Raw genomic sequence first — 19267 nt, 5'->3', positions numbered from 1 at the left:
CCAGCCAACAGAGCTATCTTACGAGGGTGGCAGTTTTTAAACTTTAAATCTAAATCAGTTTTCAATGTGTCAGGATCCATGCTCAGCTCACGCAGGACAAAAAGAGGCGAGGAGAAGAGACGGCTTGGAGATTCTTCAGACGACTCAGGGCTCAGCAGCCACAATCTCTCTTTAAAGACAGCAGGAGCCAGTTTCCTTGTTTGACTGTGTGCGGTGTAGCAGTGTAGCATTTATAAGCTATGACACATTCACTCATCCATACACAGGTAAAGCATTCAAGGTGAAGAGTGAAATTACATCTGTTTTCTCACAAACCGTGTGTCCTCTTAAATGCTTTTCAGACTAATTGCTGGAGGTAGAGAAAAAAGTGCCTGAGTTTCATTCACAAGGTCTTTAGTCTTCTCTGATCTTTGTATTTCCAACACATGAAATCCTGATCGTGCCTTTAAATATTGATACTTACTGAGTACCAGGGACGAACCTGTATTTTTTCATAAGTTGGCAAGTGTTCAGCTGTTGCTAGCCTTTGTGTTTTAGAAATTAATCATGTGTTTTCTCATGAAAATATATACTCATTATTATTATGGAGTGAAAGGGAATTTCTAGTAGAATGTTTGGCTGCAGGTATATAATCTTTATCACTTCTCTTTTCTATGTGGCAGCAAGTTTACTGTGAAAAATTATTTATTATTTTCAATACACAGTATGGTGTACAGAAATGTGTTGTAGAATTGGGCACCTGAAATTGGTAGAACTATGTTAACCAGTGTCACTCCAACACATTCAATTTAAAAAATAATTCAAAATGAATTTCAGACCACCAAAATAAATAAATGACTAAATAAATTTCAGACCACCAAAATTTTTTAAATTTTGTTTTCAATAGCAAATAGAGGCTCTTTTTGAGAAAACACGTACACAGAGACCCATCATAAAGATGAATGAGATATATTTCTGAAAACATTGTGATATCTAAAGTTCAAAATAATACAAAATAAACCCTGAATACAAATAGACATCTTTTCTACACATTTCTCTCCATCATTGGTCCTCCAATTTTAAATTACATGAATGCTCACTTTTTCAAATAAAATGAATTTCTATTAATATCTACATGGCTTTATTTTAAATGTTTAAATCAAATTCATATAAAATACACTAACAAAAAGCAAAAGAAGAGTGGCATTTAATTTTCAATATTCTGTACCTGTATATAATGGCCTATGTGTAAAAATCAGCCTATTTACCAACAAATAGATCTATCTGTAATTGGACCAAATAATGTACTGATCCAATAAAAAAGTATATAGAGTATCACTTAAAAAAAAAACAAAGTCTGGTAGCGATTCACACAGAGGAACATGCGAGCAGTTCGGGCTTTGATCTATCAATAGTTTCTGGGACTGAAGTAAAACTGGTCTGAGCAGGGTTTGTTTGTCCTCTGTATCTAAAGTAAGTCTCCTCATTTTGAATAGCTTGAAACGTCCACTCCCGCTGGACAGGATTGATAAGTTTATTTGCAGATAACTAGTACTCACATGTGAGTTGCGGCACATACATCAGTTCGACCAAGACATGTTTTGAAAAATAACCTCCTCTGTAATAGTATCTGTATTTGCATTGGGGAGCACATGAGGTTTCCTACTTCGTTGAGAGTTCAAGGTAAATGTATACACTGGCAAATGTTACTCTGTAACAGTTGGTCCATCAACCAGGAGATTAATGAGGGGATAACTGAACAATAGATCAAAAGCAAATGATGTTGATGTGTGTTCCTGGAGAAGGAGAGGTCAATGAGGACAGTGACAGCACCCCAGTTTCAGACTGTGTCCAGAGAGAAGAATGAGAAGAGAGAACAGGATGATTTACCTTACATGTACATGTTTATGTATTTGTTCCACTATATTTATTGCATATCTGTTGTCTTCCAATCTTTGTTTGCACTAAGTGCTGGAAATATAGGGATGAATTGGCTCCATCCTCTCCCTTGCCTGTAATTAAGATCAAGATTTTTGGTGTTTTGATTGAAGTAGGTTATGAGGTACAGCAAAGGCAGAAAAGAATGCATGGTTGGTACCACCTGAGGTTGGAAAACGTGGGTCTTAGAGAGATACCGAGTTCAAGAAAGCTTCGTAGAATGGGAAAGTACACAGCACAGGAAAACACAAGACAGGATTTAATTAATTTGTAGTGCTTTATTAGTTACTGTCGTATTTAATTCACACTCTTCGTTGGCTTTTGTACTATACAAAGAGTAACCTAACCAAGGTCTCATCTCCACTTACCAGTGAGGTCATTTGGGGGGAAGATCGGGTCGAAGGTAAGGGCTGGAAGCAGGACTCAAATTCCAGTGCTTGGTGTTTGCTATTTCAACCCTAGTCACAGTCTCTTTCCATGATGTAAAAGTAGCCTTGGCAAAGTGAGGGCAGGGCACACGTCTGGTCACCTTAGTTGTTTCTGTCCACAATGCCCATTGTGTAGTCCATCTTCCTGACTCAATGGCACCCCAACAAGAACATATCAATAGCTCATCAAAGCACAGCACACAACTCTGGTGTCGTAAAAATAAAGAAGCCCTTGGAATCAGGACACCCTGATTCCATTACTGCACTGTCACCAAACTAGCAGGAGAACCTGGAGGAAACTACTTGGCCCATTAGTAAGTTTCCTATTCTGTATGATCAGATAGTCATGCTCACATCACAGAACTGCTATACAGGAAGGTTTCCGCTGCATCAGAAGAAAACACGTTTCATTTTAGTTACATCCAAACTTTAATTCCCCACGACCCTGCTATTCCTGACTGTTCTTTTATCACTCCTGTAATCCAAAGCGGCTACCCCCATCCACCTCCAAACCTGTCAATGATGATGGAGGGTTATGGAAAAGCTGTAAGTAGCAGAGTGACAAGGCTAAAACTGCTTTTAAAATTCACCTTTCCTCTTTGTATCACGTGTCCTTTATCGCTTTATTCATCTCATTTTTTCTTTTTCAGAAGAAGTTACCCTCCCACTTTTGACATACAAACCCTTTACTTCTCTCCTTTCTCCCACTGCAATTCCACCATTGAAGGGAGGAGGTCCACATTGTCACTGCAAGGCTGTGGCCACAGGGAGACGGGAACAACTGAGGTCATTTTGGTCCTGAATCTACCACAAGGGACAGAATCTCTCTAACGTCAGGAATGATTTGGGGCGAGTTGTTTTCCTTAATGAGTCTATTTCTGATCATTCTGCCCACACTGGAGAAATAGTTCTGAACATTGGAATCCCGCGAACATTCAAGTTTGGCAGGGTCATCAGAAATCAAATGAACAGGGATTCCATTAGACAAGGGAACTAAAAGGCAGCAGCCAGACCCCATCCAGTCAGCCTTCAGGGAGCAGGGCAATCGGTCAGAGAAGGGGGCGGGTGGCTCCATACAAGGCAGGAGGAGCAGGGAGGGGAAACTGAATGACTTAAGTGGCTGAACAGTCCAAGCCCTCTCCACCGCGATGACTAACGATTTGATAAATGAAAAAACGTACTTTAGCTGGCAAGTCACTACATCATCATTGTGTGTTTTCTTTTAAACCATGAGAGCCAGAGAGGAGGTTCCGTATGCTGTTTCAAATGGAAACTAATGATTTATGTCCTCACACGTGGCCTTGCAAGCAGGGACTGCGTCATCGCTCGGCTGCCCGGTCAAGTGGCCCAGCGGACGTTCCCAGCACAGCGTGCTCCTGTCTCCAGCCTCTCCCTTGTATATTTCTGCTATGGTGATTTCGGGTCATTTCCGTTATGGAAAGAAATAATTAAGTGTGACGGTTAATAATGGCTGTCTTTGTAAGATTTTGTAGCATGCTGCAACAAATTTGAAAGCAAAAACATTATTTCAGCGAAGTGATTTGGTGACAGATTAAAGACATCTTTTATGATGTTAGAATATTGTGGCACAGACTTTACAGATGGAGGAGTTTACAATGTTTACTATCAAACTGTATGTTTTCATAAGATTAACACATGACAGACCTGCAGGTGTTTTTACACTTTTTTTTTTCTACTCATTTTCCAGGAAAAGTAGGTTTCAAATATCTCATTCATCTTTTCACCATAACACATAACTATGAGTCAGTTATGTGGGCAGATCAGAGTCAAATTGTGTTGCTAGTATCTTGGCATCAGATGAACAATTACTGCTTCTTACTGGGTCCTTTAAATCTACTTATATTGCTTGAATGCCAGATGCAATTTCATCATTGACATCAGTGCTATAGAGAAATAGGTCTCTCCCAATATCAAGTCCAAATTTCTTTCTACAATATTGCTATAATGAATTCATGGCTAATTTAGTTGCAATCACCAATTTTACATGTAGTATTCAAACACTGATATGAGTCTTTAACTAGAGGTTGCCATGTAGGATGTGAAATATTTAGACTTAGTTGGCTTTGCTTTGCTTTCTTTTAATCATGCAGAACGAATGTTTTGAACAATGGCCAAAATTCAGAGTATCCTTGCAGTCCAAAACAGAATTTTCTGCTGGGAGGTTCATGCAAGAGAATTTTTTGTAAGATAAAACTAATACAAGAGGTCTGGAGACAAATTTGCATATTCGCCCATTGGTTAATTCTTCCAAAATGATTCTCATGGGACCCTTTGCTAGTTCCCTATGAACAAGGAGTTTAGATTGTAGCGGTCCCTTGCTGGATTTTATTTAAAGAATATTTACAAAAGGAATGCATCAGATTGTAAAAAATTAAAAATAAATAGAAAATCCAGTTTTGGCAAGAACTTGGGGGAAAACGGCTGCTCTCAAACTGCTGTTAGTAATATTAATTAGTACAGTCTTTCTGGAGGGCAATTTGGCAACAGGTATGAGAAGCTATAAAAATATGCATTTCCTTTCACCTATTAAGTCTACTTCTAAGATTTTAACTCAAATAATGAGTTGGGCAAGTATTTACCACAAAGATTGTATAAAAGGATGTTTAACTCAGCATTCTTCATTCCAGTTAAAACTAGAAACAATCTAAATGCCCAGTAATTAGAGGTTGGTCAAATCAATGAAGGTACATTCAAGAAAAAGCAACTACAGAACAGTTGAAGTACTGATATAAATCTGAATAGAAGGATAGTAAAAAGGATCTCAAATTGTGAAGTAGAAAAGCAGGTTTTAGAAGAGTGCATTTTGGTGCCACGCTGATAACTATGGAAGTAACTCTGTGCGTGTGTGTGTGTGTGTGTGTGTGTGTGTGTGTGTGTGTCTATCGGCTTCTATATATCCATGTAGATTTTCATGGGTAAATCATGAAGCGGGAGCAAAGTGAACAAACTAAAAACACTAGTTATACAAGGAAAGTCAGATGCTGCTGCTGATAAAGACGATTACTGCCTATTTTCTGTTTCAGTTTCTTACCTCAGTTATTTGTATAAGAATAAATACGTGGAAATAGAGGAAGCTAATTCAGGTGAGGATATAAAGCAGACAGAAAACTGCCACCCAGATGTCAGTCACTGACAGACTAGCCCGCCCACTAGAGATCTCTTGAGACCATTTGAATGGCTTATTCCACATAAGTTAGGCAGGTAATACAGCAGCAGAGAATCGATCTAACGTTGTTTCTATAGAGAATCTCTCAATAACTTTACATAGTTTTCTTATTTCCTCCGAGCTTCCTTTTATCCAGAACACTTTAGTCACTATTTTTGCTTGTTTCTGTCCTGGAGACTGATGTGTGCTTGGCTATTAGGAGAGAGCCATGGACCCTGCTCGGCACAAATCAGGGTATAGCATCACCGAGCACATACACACTGCATGTTAGTTCACAGTCACTCAAGTTCTCTGGCTGTATTTTTCTTATAAACCTCTTCCGTCCACATAATTTCCGCCTCAGACTGAGAAGTGGGAAGCATATTTGGGTTTCTAAAATGCAGCAAGAATTTGGATAGAGTCCTCAGACAACTTATTCATTTTTTTTTCTTCCTGGTTTCTGGCTGGGAAGTGTCATGTTGAAACATTATAAATCCACATCCCAGTCTTTGAAAAATGAGGAAATATTTCAGTAAAGAAACAAAGGCTCCTGAATTGGATGCCCTCAGAAATGTGTCCAACTATAAATTGTCTTTAGCAGAAACAGCGGGAATGTTGAAAGTACTTGTATTGGGTATTTACCTTTCCATGTTACTGAAAATGGTTTGGAAAAATAGAAGTGGTTTCATGTCAAAGTACTTTTTGCTCACTAAGTCCTCCAAATGAGATGTAAGAGTTACCCTATTTCTTATCATAGGGACAAATTGATAATCAGAGGAGAAAGTAAATAGTAAGACGCATTCATATGCATGGTCACAGTGAATGCCCTTAATAACTGTGGGAAGGAATTCTTAACACGCTCACTTTACAGAAGATGAAACTAAAGCTCAGAGACTAAATAACTGGTCTGTGGTGACACTACTTGTATGTGGCACAGCCAAATTTGACCTAAATCTGTCACTTCCTTGGTTAAACTTGAGAGGGGGGACAGAACTGGGAGAAAGAACATGAATAACAGTGGGAAAGGGTAATATACACAATATTTCGTTGACATCAGGACCAATAATCACTCTTTTCTTTCACTAAGGTCTGAACCAATTTCATAAGAAGACAGATGGGATAGCAAAAGATTGCCTTTATTACTGACAAAGCTCATATGGGAGAAAGTGGCTAATATGTTTGGGATAATGTATTTACCAATACTGAATCTAGAATTAAGGCAGCCATTCTTATCCAGGTACAGAACATTCTGGAAAACTACAGTGTCCCCTCTGGGAGAAAACAAGGAACAAATAATAACCCAGTTTCTCTATAGGCAGGATACCTCCAAGGAGGAAATAAAATGGTGAAGTCAGCTGAGTGTGCCTACTAACCAATAAGAAACTCTCTCCTTTGTCCCTAATGGATACAGCTTCCTCCACATGGAAGGAAACATCAGCTGTGTGGAAGAATCATTCTCCCACGATTGTAGTCTGTGCAGTCGGATAATATCAAGCATCAAAACAGCATGTTTTCTTTTTCAACTATTATAAGTGCTATGAATTCCTGGAAAAAAAGTAAAGAGGGTATGAGAAACCAGGGGAGCTGGGTCTAGTCCAGAATTCCTCCTCCCCTCCATCCCATCAATTCCTGACACTCCTTGTCCCAGAAGGAGTATACATCACTCCATGCTAAAGGGAAAAAACCCTAGAACTTTATTAGAAAAAGGGAGGAAAGCTTTGGAAGGTGATATTTCTGGGGTGGAAAGGCAGTTAAGGAGTACCTAACTCATATCTTCAAGCTAGGATGTAAAGTGTAGAAGAGGGTGAGATTTTTCTCTACGATGAAGTGTGATGAGAAAAAGCCCAGCAGATATGTCCTGGGATTCTAGAATATGAGAGGACAGAGAAGAAAAGGTAGCATGGGATATCTAGGAACATCTCAAGTATCTACAACCCACAAGTGGGACAGAGGCAATTCAGAAGAGCCAGCTTGCCAAAGAGATAAGTGTAGATGGACAGAAAGGCTTGTGTCACACGCCCTAGAAGTCACATAATCAGGAGTGATGAGGTCTCCCTAAATGGGTGTGGAGAGTATAACTGGCCGGCTCCACAGCTGAGAAGTCTGCAGAGGATCAACAAGGTTAAGAATGCTATGTGGAAACTGAAAGAGCCTCACACAGCCAGGGAGAGCAACTGCTAGTGTAATCATCCATAACATGAAGCAGACAAGAGCAGGAATTGAATCCTACTCTCAGGATACCGGGGTGTGGTGAGTCAGAAAGCAGTTGCCCCCAGCTGGCATGAGAGTCTCCGTCTCTTCCCCTTCTGCTCCATTCTTGAACATTTAGAGTTGAATCAGGTAGAAGAAAAGGGATGTCTATGAGAGAGCTTTGATCTAGAATGAACCTGAGATAACAATCCTGAATTTACACAAAAAGTTCTGGATTGAACTAAGAAATCACAAAAAGGGACTAGCTTAGTTATTCTGTTAAAGGATCAGAAATGAGTCCTCATGAGCTAAGTTAAGAGAAGATTCTTTTTCCAGACATGGGTTTTGTGAACTATTTTAACTGTGGGTCAGTATAACCACATTCATACCTCACTGTGTATGTGTTGTTTTTTCTAACCACTTCAACTTCAACTTGGTCTAGAAACCAGCTGAAGAGGAAGATTGTAATCTATCGAATACACTGCAATGAACAGAGTAGCAGATTTTTACAGACCTGATTTTTCTGTAGTGTTCCAATGAGGGCAAATCTAAGTGCTTCCACAAGAAAGTTTTACAGTGGTTCCCTGGATTTCCACCAAGACCCTCCACCGAGATAGATCTAAAATCACAGTGCTTGACCACAGTAGCTGAGAAGTGGTTGTTTGGAGGATGTGATCTCTATGACAACCTTGTGCTTGTGGAAAGTTCTTTCTTGATTACATCAATGATCCAAAGTTCCTTGATGGATGATGTAATGGGTTTTAATATGTATTTTCTACTTCTTCATTTTGTACAGGTGAAACTGTAAAAGGCTCAACCAAAAATAACAATCAGTCTTACATGCACCAGTCCTTGGCCTCATTGGTGAAGCACAGGTGTGGTCATTAAAAGGTGTTTATGGATAACCATCAGCGCATATGGAGTTATCTAGATGTCCCACAATACATGGTCCAAGCATCTTAAAATCAGAGAGCTAGAAGAGACTTAAAGATGTTTCTATTTTCCAATCCTGACCCCAAATTTATACATAATGAACTCAAGGTTCAGAAAAGTATAGTTTTTTGGTGAAGATGACTGATTTCACTCGTGGCAGAACCTAGGTCTTAGAAAGATCATGTTGGTGCAAATATACTTTCAAACTTGACTCATTCCACAGAAAACATAAGCTATGGTGATGGGTTATCAATCCAAAAGCAGGCAGGACACCACAGAGCTTCAGAGCCTGACCTCTGAGATTAGAAAATAGGTTTCAAAACTGGATGCCTCCAGTCACTAACAGTGTAAATGAATAAGCAACTTACCCTCTAGAGCCTAAATTCCTCATTTGAATAATGGAAAAAAGTAATAGTATCTACCTCATAGAGTTCTTGTGTCAAATGATTTAATCCATGTAAAACATTTGGAACACAGGGATATAGAGTAGATTCAATAATGTTGTCTCTTCATATATATATATATATATATATATGAACATGCCACCAGAAGAAATCATAGAATGATATGAGCACAGTGGAGAGTTGAGGGGACAACATTGTGTACCGTATTTGTGTTTTCAATCTGATTGCATACAGATACAATTATTGGAATTGAATAGGGATGGAACCAATGTGAGAAAGACTAAGAAATCCCCAGTAATTTAGCCCCTTCACTTTGGATATCACTCCTTGTTCTCTCGCCTGTTTTTTTCTCTGTTTTCTATTATTTCTAAAATATTTAGCAAAGTTTTATAGGAAAAGAGAAAATTAAGAGCAGCTGATGGAACCCTTCCGGCTCCTTGACTGGACAATAAAAATGTAGAAAGAGTGACCTAGATTAAAATACAAAACATCACATGGATATCTTCGATTCCAGATGCAAACCCTTTTCCCCTGATTAACCCTATTCCCTTACCCCGAGTCTCTCAGCTGGGGAATTCCTATTTGCAAATCTCAGTGCATCTTCATTTGGATGAATCCTGGGAACCCAGACGTGTCACGCAGCATCTGGGAAACCCTTCAGTTTGCCTCCCCAGAGTTATCTGAGGATGAGAAACATCTGTTATCTTTTCAGTGACAGGGTATTTGATGAGTTTACTTTTTTGTTTTATTTTGGATATTCTCATCTCAGCAAAATGTTCTCCATAAAGAAGTTATCGTGAATAAGGTATGATAAACTTATGAACTTAAAACATTACCAATCATAAAAACACTGTAAAATATCCCAGCTATAATCATCTCCTGTTTCTGGGGAAAAAAATACCATACTTAAAAATATTCAAAAGATTGTGCTTTTGGCTCTCTGCAGAGAAGCTCCCAAGAAGCAAGCTATCTGTGTTAGTGGTTTGAACACAATTGGAAGAAATGAAAAGAGGGCAGTGGAACAGGTGTGAGGGTGTTAGTCACTGAAGCATTGATGTAACTGTCTAAAGTCCCATAAAAGAGTAGCACTTGGCAGGTCTCTATTTAAATGAACTAAGTTCGCCAGAAAAGTACAACACTACTAGTAAGTTAAAAAATCATATCCTATCAGAATTTCCCTGCATTCCATCCAAAACTTTTTTTTGAAATCTTAGTAATAGGCTGATTCATCACATATAAATTCCATTCCAAAAAGAAGGAAAGAAAGAAGTTTCTCACTATTGCTCTGTAGAAAAGCGAAAAACAACCTTGAAAATGTGTTTGCTAGTTGCTTGTTCATAAGGACATAGGCCATTTTGCTTAGTGATTATTTCTCTTTTTACCTCGACCTCAGTAGGTAGTAGTATGATAATAAGGTGGGTATATAAAATGATAAAAACTGGACTACAAAACATCCCTTCTTTTGAATTTGGTGGCTTTGGTTATATTATATAAATGAATATACCAGTAGATGAGCTTGCTTGATTGCAAACAGTCATTCATCTGAGTTTCAAATTGAAGTAAATCCACCTCACCATGTAAGCAGCTAAATGACTTGAAGTAAATTTATGACTACAAATCAGATGGATGGTTTTAAATTACATGGACTTCGTAAATCATAAGATCTAGAATTTTTTCCTTATGCTTATGGAGAGAGAGTAGTCTGGGAAAGAATTCTTCAAATGAAGTACTGGGGAATCTTTTTTTTTAATACTGTATTAATCTGTTTACAGTCTACAATGTCTCTTTTGAGTTGCACTTCAGCATAATAAAAGGACAACTATCCGCTGTTTATAACTGAGAGATTCCTGTGGCTGTGGGCCTTCAAGTCTGGGAACCAACCTTAACTCATAGAGAACCCCCCCCCAGAAAACCCTCATTACACTTTCCTTACCCATTAGACTTCACTTCCAGTTCAGAAATGAATGCTTTAGAATTATGGTTGAGGTGTGTGAATTGGTATGTGTGAAAATTATGCTATAGGAGCTTCTTTGCTTAGCTATGGACTGCAAACAAAAGTGTATTAGATCCATTTGTTCAGTAGATTTGGTTAAACTTGTGCCCAGAGGAAAACAATTGGTAGTAATATGAGTCACGTCACTTTCAAGGTAAGGGGTCCAGAATAGGAGAAGATGAGGGAGAAGTCCTACCCTGTGAACAATAATCTAGTCTTCTATTTGTTCAGATGAAACAACTCACCCAACATTCCCCGGTCTGCCTGATGAACTGAGCATGAAGTTGCTTGGATATGAATTGCTGACGATGAGCAAGAGTGGTGGAGAGGAGACTGTGGGAAGGCAGTGGCTCCACCTATGTTCAGTAAGGAGACACAGGGGTCTCGGAGAGGTTGTTCGTTCTTCCTCTCACCTCTTAGTTTCTTCACTTCTGTTCTCCAGATAAACGCCGTTGGGAAGAAGGCTAAAAATAAACACCTTATGTTTCAAGCATATCTACCTTTGCTCTCTGTTAGCTGGCGCTAAAATTGCATGCTATGAGCAAAGTTTATTTTGTATGTAATGCTATGCAAAAACAATTCACATTTTCATATTCAACTCAACAGGAAAATTTTGTTGTCATTAATCAAGCATTGTGTTGATGTCTAAAAAAAACACTTCTAAGAAGGACTAATGTCTTCTGAATAATGCTTCTCAGCATTATTATATATCATAAATAATGCTTTCTCAAACACCTATCCTTTATCTTCTCATTTAATGCTCTTCTCAAAATTTCACTTTGCTCTTACATGTCATTACATACCTGATTATAGTTCCACAACATCCACTACGTTTTTTTCCTCTTTATATTTTCAGTACCTCGCTTGTGTTGATTAATATAATTAATTATATGACATATTAGCTGAGCTTAGTTTGTACTAATTTAGGTAATTAATTAATAAAACACTAGCATTACATTGTGTATTTTTTTTTGGTTAAATGTAGTTAAGTTCTTACTAAAATTATTTTGACCTTCAATTTTGCTGTCACTGTGTTTGTTCATATAAATAACTAGAGCCCAGAAATTATAGTAGTAAGAGGAGAGGTCTCCTCTTTGACTAATATTTTAAGTATTAAAAAATTTAAAGGCTGGTAAGGGAGATGTTGAGGAGAATACGGGGGGGGTTGCTATTGGGGAGACACTAGAATCTATGTAAACACAATAAATAAATAAATTTTAAAAAATTTACAGGCTTCTTCTTACAATGGCTTCTGGAAAAAAACTATATTCAAGACCTTCAGAAGTTATTTTTTATCTCCCTCTCCCCCCCCAATTTCTGCACAACTGGTAAATTCATTGTCTTTTAGTGTAATAAACAAGATCAAGCTAAAAATGATCTGGGAAATGATCAAGACAAGTCAAATATAATTCAGCTGAAGCCACTTAAAGTCTTATTAATTTTAAATATCTTTTTGGAAACAAGGTAATTTTAAAAAGAAAAGGAGCACATTAGATACCAAGTGAGTATTGGTCTTCATAATTAGGTTTATTGTGGATTTAGGAATTTGTTGGAAGAATGCTCTATTGATGATGGATGAAGAGTTATGGTGGGTAAACAGACTTTACAATCCTATAGTCACATCTCAATTTTGAGGACTTGAAATTCACCTTGCGGTCTGCCGATTTCATTCATACAAGCTGTCTGGTCACCTAGCAAAGGATGAACAAGCTAATTTTATTACTAGTTTTAGCACTACCCTAAATGATGATTACCAATCTTCTTTAACAGAGATCAGAAAACAGATTGCCTGCTTGCTAATGGGAAACATCCACTATGTATATATTTGCTGAGGTCATCCTCCATTAGGCTTGGCAGTCCAATTTGGCTAACGCACTTAACATAAGGCAGGGAAAAATGTACCTTGAGATATTTTTTCATAGCTTTTCTAGAATATTCTCACACAACTTTGATGCAACCTGGGCATTGACACCAAGGGTAGAAATGGAAATGTCTCCTTGACTCTGAGAATGTATATGATTTTGTTTGTCTGCCTTTAATTCCTTAGGGATAAAATTATATTATTGGGTTGTATGAAGGGTGTTTCACATATTTATATGGTTTGTTTAATTTCCCATTGCCCTTTGTGGACAGGACTATTTGTCTTGCCAAATGGGGAACCCATATAAGAGTCACATGCACCAGTTTAGGGAAAGGAGTTTAAGATCATTTATTAAATTAGAGATACCATCTCTTATTCTAGAAAGATATAGAGGAAATCCATTTTTTCTGACTATTATTGATTATTAAGAAATCCTACTTGCCAATAGTTCAATTGGTTGGGTCATTGTCCCAAAATGCAAAGGTTGCCAGTTCGAACCTGGTCAGGGCACACAGAAGAACAGATTGATGTTCCTCTCTCTCTCTCTCTTTTTCTCTCACTAAAATTAATCAAAAAAATCCTCCTTGAATTATCTGAGAACAAAAGAATACTATACATATGAGTCAAATACCTTTCAATTACAAGGCTTTATTTATTGATTGACCTTTTAAATTCAATATTTAGAATATTAATATTTTAATTATTCAGAATATTAAGCTAAGTACACTGCAGAGCTAGTGAAAACATATTTGATTATTTGAGATACTACAGAATGACATTGAAGACAGAGACTTGTTTTGTCATTCTGGCTCAGGGTCTTTCTTATCCTGGTTTCTCTACAGGTCTGAGACTGAGCTATCCATAAAAGTCAGAATTCCATAAACAAAATGCCGCATCCCCAAAAGTCTTGATTTTACACAGACAAAGGAACTCCCACTGCTGAGAATCTGCTCTGATTATCCAGACAGGCCCCAATGACACGATCCAGATGAGACCAAAGCATATACACATATTCTTTTCTCCTTCAACAACCACACGAGACATAAAACTCACCTATGTCTGGATTGAAGGTAACATAAAAGGTCTCAGGTTCCAAATGTTTTAGACCCATTTCAGCTCCCAGAATGTCTTAGCCACAGAGACTCAAGAGTAAATATCCTTGGTCACTTCCTAATTTGTGTTTACTGTGAAATAAAACGCAATTCAAAACATTATACCATGCAGATTTTTTTTAAGTATTAAAATCCTTGTATACACAAAAGGTGCCAGTTGTCTCCTTCCTGTAACTATGGCCCTTCTTAATGAAACCTGTTCACTTATACACCCCAGGGGTCTGGCCTCCCAGTGTTAGGTGAGAGAGTTTGGGGCAGCTCTAAACTTCTCCTGGAATGCCCCTGACCCGAGATGAACCAGCCAGATTCCTTGAGAATTTTGAATTGAAATTCAGAATTCTAACTTGGCTTTGCTTGTCATTTTCAAAGTCAGGAAATAAAATCATGGACAGAGAAAGGTGGATGCTTAAAACAGTTTTTATGAGACTCACTGTGGTTCCTAATTTTGTAATTCCCGGGCTTTGTCCCTCTTGAGGCCCAGTTTTATTTCCTGCCTCTATATTCTGTGAAATACCCGACTTATTCCAATAAATTTCCCCCTTTTAAGTTAGATTGAGTTACGTGGGTTGCTACACAGCTTTCCCTTACTCAGAGAACTATGATATTTATGTAAGACTAAATGTTTTCAGTTAGTTCCTGTAACTCTGTGTTTTAAAAGACTATGGCATGCTGTTATATGTGAGCACACATGGAAATATAAAATAATAGACTAACCTTATACTTTCAAATTATATGCTGCTTCTGAACTCCATGAATTTCCCCTTCTATATTAGCCAACTTATAGTCTTACTTTAAAAATAAGTTTCTTTCCACATGCAAATTTTATACCTTTTCAAAAAGTCTGTTTAAAAATATGTGCCTTTTGTTAAAAAAAAATTAAAAATAAGTGAATAAAGAAAACAACCAAAAAAGCCCCTTTAGCCCCCCAATTTTAGCAAAATGGTCTGTAATTCTTAAGATAGCATTGAACATCAGGTGTTCTGTTGCTAAAGGGAAACCATTTTTGAACAGAGTTTATATACACAGTCTCTAATTGTTGCCTGGGCACCCACAGAAGCCTCCTTTGTGCCATTAGACTGAACCAAACTAAGGGGGGATAGGGTGTTTCCTTGTTGAGAATGCTGGCCCAATATTGGTACTTCTGATATTTTAAGAGAACCTAAAAATCTAGATTTTATATGAAAATGCAATTTTATTTTAAAATGCTAACATTTTTAATTGAATTAGACACACAAATACAAACATACGCAAACACACATCAATAATCTTTAAACAGAAAACCAACAAACCAAAAGCTTTTGAGGCCCAATTAAGTCCCCTCATTTATAATCTGGCTTTTACTAATGCTACTTGATTATTGAGGCTGCTGAGGCCCAGAAAAATTTATGTGAATTTCCCAAGGCCAAATAAAATTATGCTGAAAGTGGGGAATTAACGTATTTTGTGGCTGCATATAAAGATCTGCAAGACAATAAACACATCTGGTTCTGACATCAGCTATCAAATTACCCCTTTTACTAAAACATATTTATCCTATGTTCCTATGTTTCTAGTACTCTTATATGTATTCTGTCAAAAAAGTTAGACTTCAAAATTACCCTCAACCTTGATACCCTTATGGAATTTATACCTTCATAAACTCACCTTTGGGATGAACTGATAACTTTAGCGAGTGCCCAAGTCTCCATTTGCTTTTCTTTCCATCTGTTATTCATCACAGTGGTTATCTTCAAAAGATAAAAACATTGCATCATGTAATTCTGTTGGTTTTAATTAAAAAAAAAAAAGGCACAAGGCTCTCATTTACATATAGTATAAAGCCCAAGATCCTTAACTTTTTAATGTGACCCAACTCAGCTCTTTATCTTATCACCCATGCCTTATACTCTACCTAAAACCCTCTGTTTCAACAGCATTCTTCCAGGTTTGCCCATCCAGGTGTGTTTTAAGATGTGCCCGCAGTATTTATTGATGGGGGGGGGGGTGATCTGTAGTCTAATAAGTTTGGGAAGATACTAACACAGTGAAACCAGTTTGTTCAGTTATTCACTAATAAGGACCGGATAAGTGCTACATTGTATGGCAAGCACTGGTGACAGACTGGTGAACAGGAGGAAAATGATTCCTGTTTTCTCTGAGAGCTTAAATCCCAAACAGGAATTCTTTGAGCCAAGGATGTTTAATCACAAGGCACTGTTTCTAAAGCATTTACAGCAGTACACATTCTTATATCGTGGTCTTCTCTCCCTCATTGATTTGACCGCCAGACCCTCTCCCTGCTCCCTTCACTAGATTTCTTTCCCACCTAAAATGATGTATATTCCCTTTTTTGATTCACTCCCCAGCAGCTTCTAAGTCCTTTTTATTGACAAGCTGTTCTGATAAGCTCAGGAAGGATTATTTGCTCTGGCCTCTGCTCTGTCGCACTTGCATAAGCTTTTTCACATACTTCCCATAGAGGATTGGGGTGATTTTGTTCTCCTGCCCCCCAGAAATGTTGAGAAGAGCCCATATAGTCCAGTCTTTCTGTACGCTGAACTCCTTGAAGAGTGCCAGACCAATTCTCACTAACCCCTGCAATGGCTTCCTAGTTCAGGCAGAATAAAAGCCAGAGTCCCTGCAATGGTCTGCAGGGTCCTGCACATTCTGGCCCCACCTTCTGATGTTCTCACTCTCTCTCAATTTACTCAAGATGGTTGAGCATCCTTGCCACTCCCCACACTCTGTGCACAAGGTTCTAGCTTTAGGGCCTTCCCCTTTGCTGTTCCTTCTGCTCAGAAAGTTCTTCTCTGTGCGACTTCTCTAACCATCTGTATCAATGAGCTAGTCTCCCTTGCTCTCCCTGAACACCCCCTGCTCCCTACTCTGCTTTTTGGTATTCTAGAACACCATGTGACACAATAGATAGTTAACTATTGCCACATAATAAACCATCCCAAAGTTTACTGACTTCAACCAACCATGATGGATTGTTCTTCTTGATTTTGTTTGTTTTCTTGGGCTCATTCAAGCAGCTACATTCGGTTGGGAGGATCAATTAGGCCAGAAGATTGCCTCACTTATAAGTCTGCATTTGACACTAGCTGTCAACTGGGCATATTGGTTCTCCTCTGTGTGGCCTTCCATCCCTCCGGAGGCTCTGGTGGCTGCCTTATGTGACTGACTCAGGGCACTGGCCCAAGAGTGAGAGACGAATGTGGCAAGGCTCTGTGCAGTCCAGAGTTTCAAACTCCAACAGAAGTGCTGTCTGTCTTCTATTAATCAGCTCACAAGGCGTGAGAAAGGGATCCCACCTCTTGAAAGGAAGGACTGTAAAGTGGCCATATATAATTTATTTATAATTTATTTCTCTGACTTTTTGCTTCTCCCACTAAAGGTAAGTCCCACGAGGGTAAGGTCTTGGGGCTATTCCATACTATATCCCTAGTGCATAGAATAGTACCTAGAACATAGTAGGTACTCAATAAATATTTTTTGAATTAATGATCATTTAATCTTCATGACCATCCTACAAAATAATCAGTGAGACTAATCTTTGAGGCTAACAGTATGTTCTGTCTTTTTTGAAGTTCTATCTCCAGCTCTTAGCCCAAGACCTGGTCCACAAAAGTGGGTACAGAAAAATATTTGTTGACTGGCTGTTACTATTATGGGGATTTTTTGTTTGTTTTCTTGTTTTTTTGGATAAGAGCTCTGAACATTGAAATGCTTATTTACTGACCCAAGGACTTATAAATATTGTTAAAGCTAGATTGAAAATATAGGTCTTCTCTCTTAAAATTTGATATTATTTTTTGGCACCTTATTCCACAGTCATCTCACCAAATTACATTGCATGCATACAGTTGATCAGGCATTCTGCTATGAGTTAAAGATACAAGGAAGAGCAAAACCAAATTTAATCCAGAGACTCAAGACATTTACTGTGTACTGAGAGAGTCAGACACTGATTAAATAGGCACACAAACCTTGTAGAGGAGGTACTATGACATGGTCTACAAGGACAGTTCTATGGGAGGCTACAGCAATAGTTTTTTATGTTAGAGAGACAGCAGGGACCCAGCCAGACGTTTTTGTTTCCCTCATGAAACATATACATAATGATATTTAGATGGTACATTAGAAAGATGACATTTTAGTGATACAAGCACTGTACATCGATTTACAAAACCCGGTCACATTAACTATTGGTATAATCTGAAGTAAAGGTAATTGGTATTACTTTGTGCTACATAGAGATACTAATATATGCTTTAACTTGGGAAGACTATAAGATACTAATGTTCTTAAGCCTGCCCACCCTCTTGCCATACTTCTCTGCTAGTTTTTGGTAAGTGCCCAATTTTGGACCTCACTGAACTAAGCTTGAAGGAAACAGTGACTTCCCAGATACTGTAGTAGCACAATTTTGAGAATAGAACAGTGACTTTGCAGACAGAAGACCTAGTTCTAGTCCTGACCCTGCTTCTGATGACTGTTACCTTCACACAAGCTGGTGACCTCTTCAAACTTTGTTTATCTCTTCTCTCAATGAAGAAATTTGGCTAGATTAGTTCTCAGGGCGAATTCTCAATAGAAGGCCTGCTTCTTATCACCACCACTCTTCCCCAACACACAAGCACCTCCCCCACACCCCCACCCCTGTCTCTTATTTTCTATCAGCATCTGGTTACATGTCTATCACAGGCTAGGGAGGAGAGAATGAAAAATAGGAAGAAGACTCCCCAGGCTCAAAAAATGATGTCATCCATACCCCATGCTGAGATATTGCCTCTTTCCATTGCAAAGACACCCTATAACTTTTGACCAATGTTCTTTTGGGCTGGGAGTAGGGGTCTCTAAGTTCATTTACCATTGTGCTAATAGCCTTTTCAGCATTAGTTACATGGATCAGGTTTTGTCTCTGAGCTGCACTCATGAATAAAGCTCATAGTGACCCTCTACAATCTCAGCTTTAGGGGAAATTTGTTCCAGGAAAGAAAGTGCTATTAACCACAGAATGCAAGGGGAAGCAGAGCGCTTTGCAAATAACTCCTAATAAACAGACAGGGCCAGGTGTGAAGCATGATTTATATTCTCCCATGGTACAAAGCCACATGTACTATAATACCTTGGCTGCCGATGGTCATCTTGGAAATGTGCCATTCTCCTCCAGGACATAGTTACAGTTGAGCACTCCAGGTGGGGTACAACAACAATTCCTTGGTTTTTCTCCACCTAGGGAGAGCAAATTCTGGGCCAAAATTAATAAAGGCACAAGAGC

The sequence above is a fragment of the Saccopteryx bilineata genome, chromosome 3 (genome assembly GCF_036850765.1).
Source record: "Saccopteryx bilineata isolate mSacBil1 chromosome 3, mSacBil1_pri_phased_curated, whole genome shotgun sequence".
In the NCBI taxonomy this organism is placed as follows: Eukaryota; Metazoa; Chordata; class Mammalia; order Chiroptera; family Emballonuridae; genus Saccopteryx; species Saccopteryx bilineata.
This window is presented reverse-complemented; position numbering follows the sequence as displayed.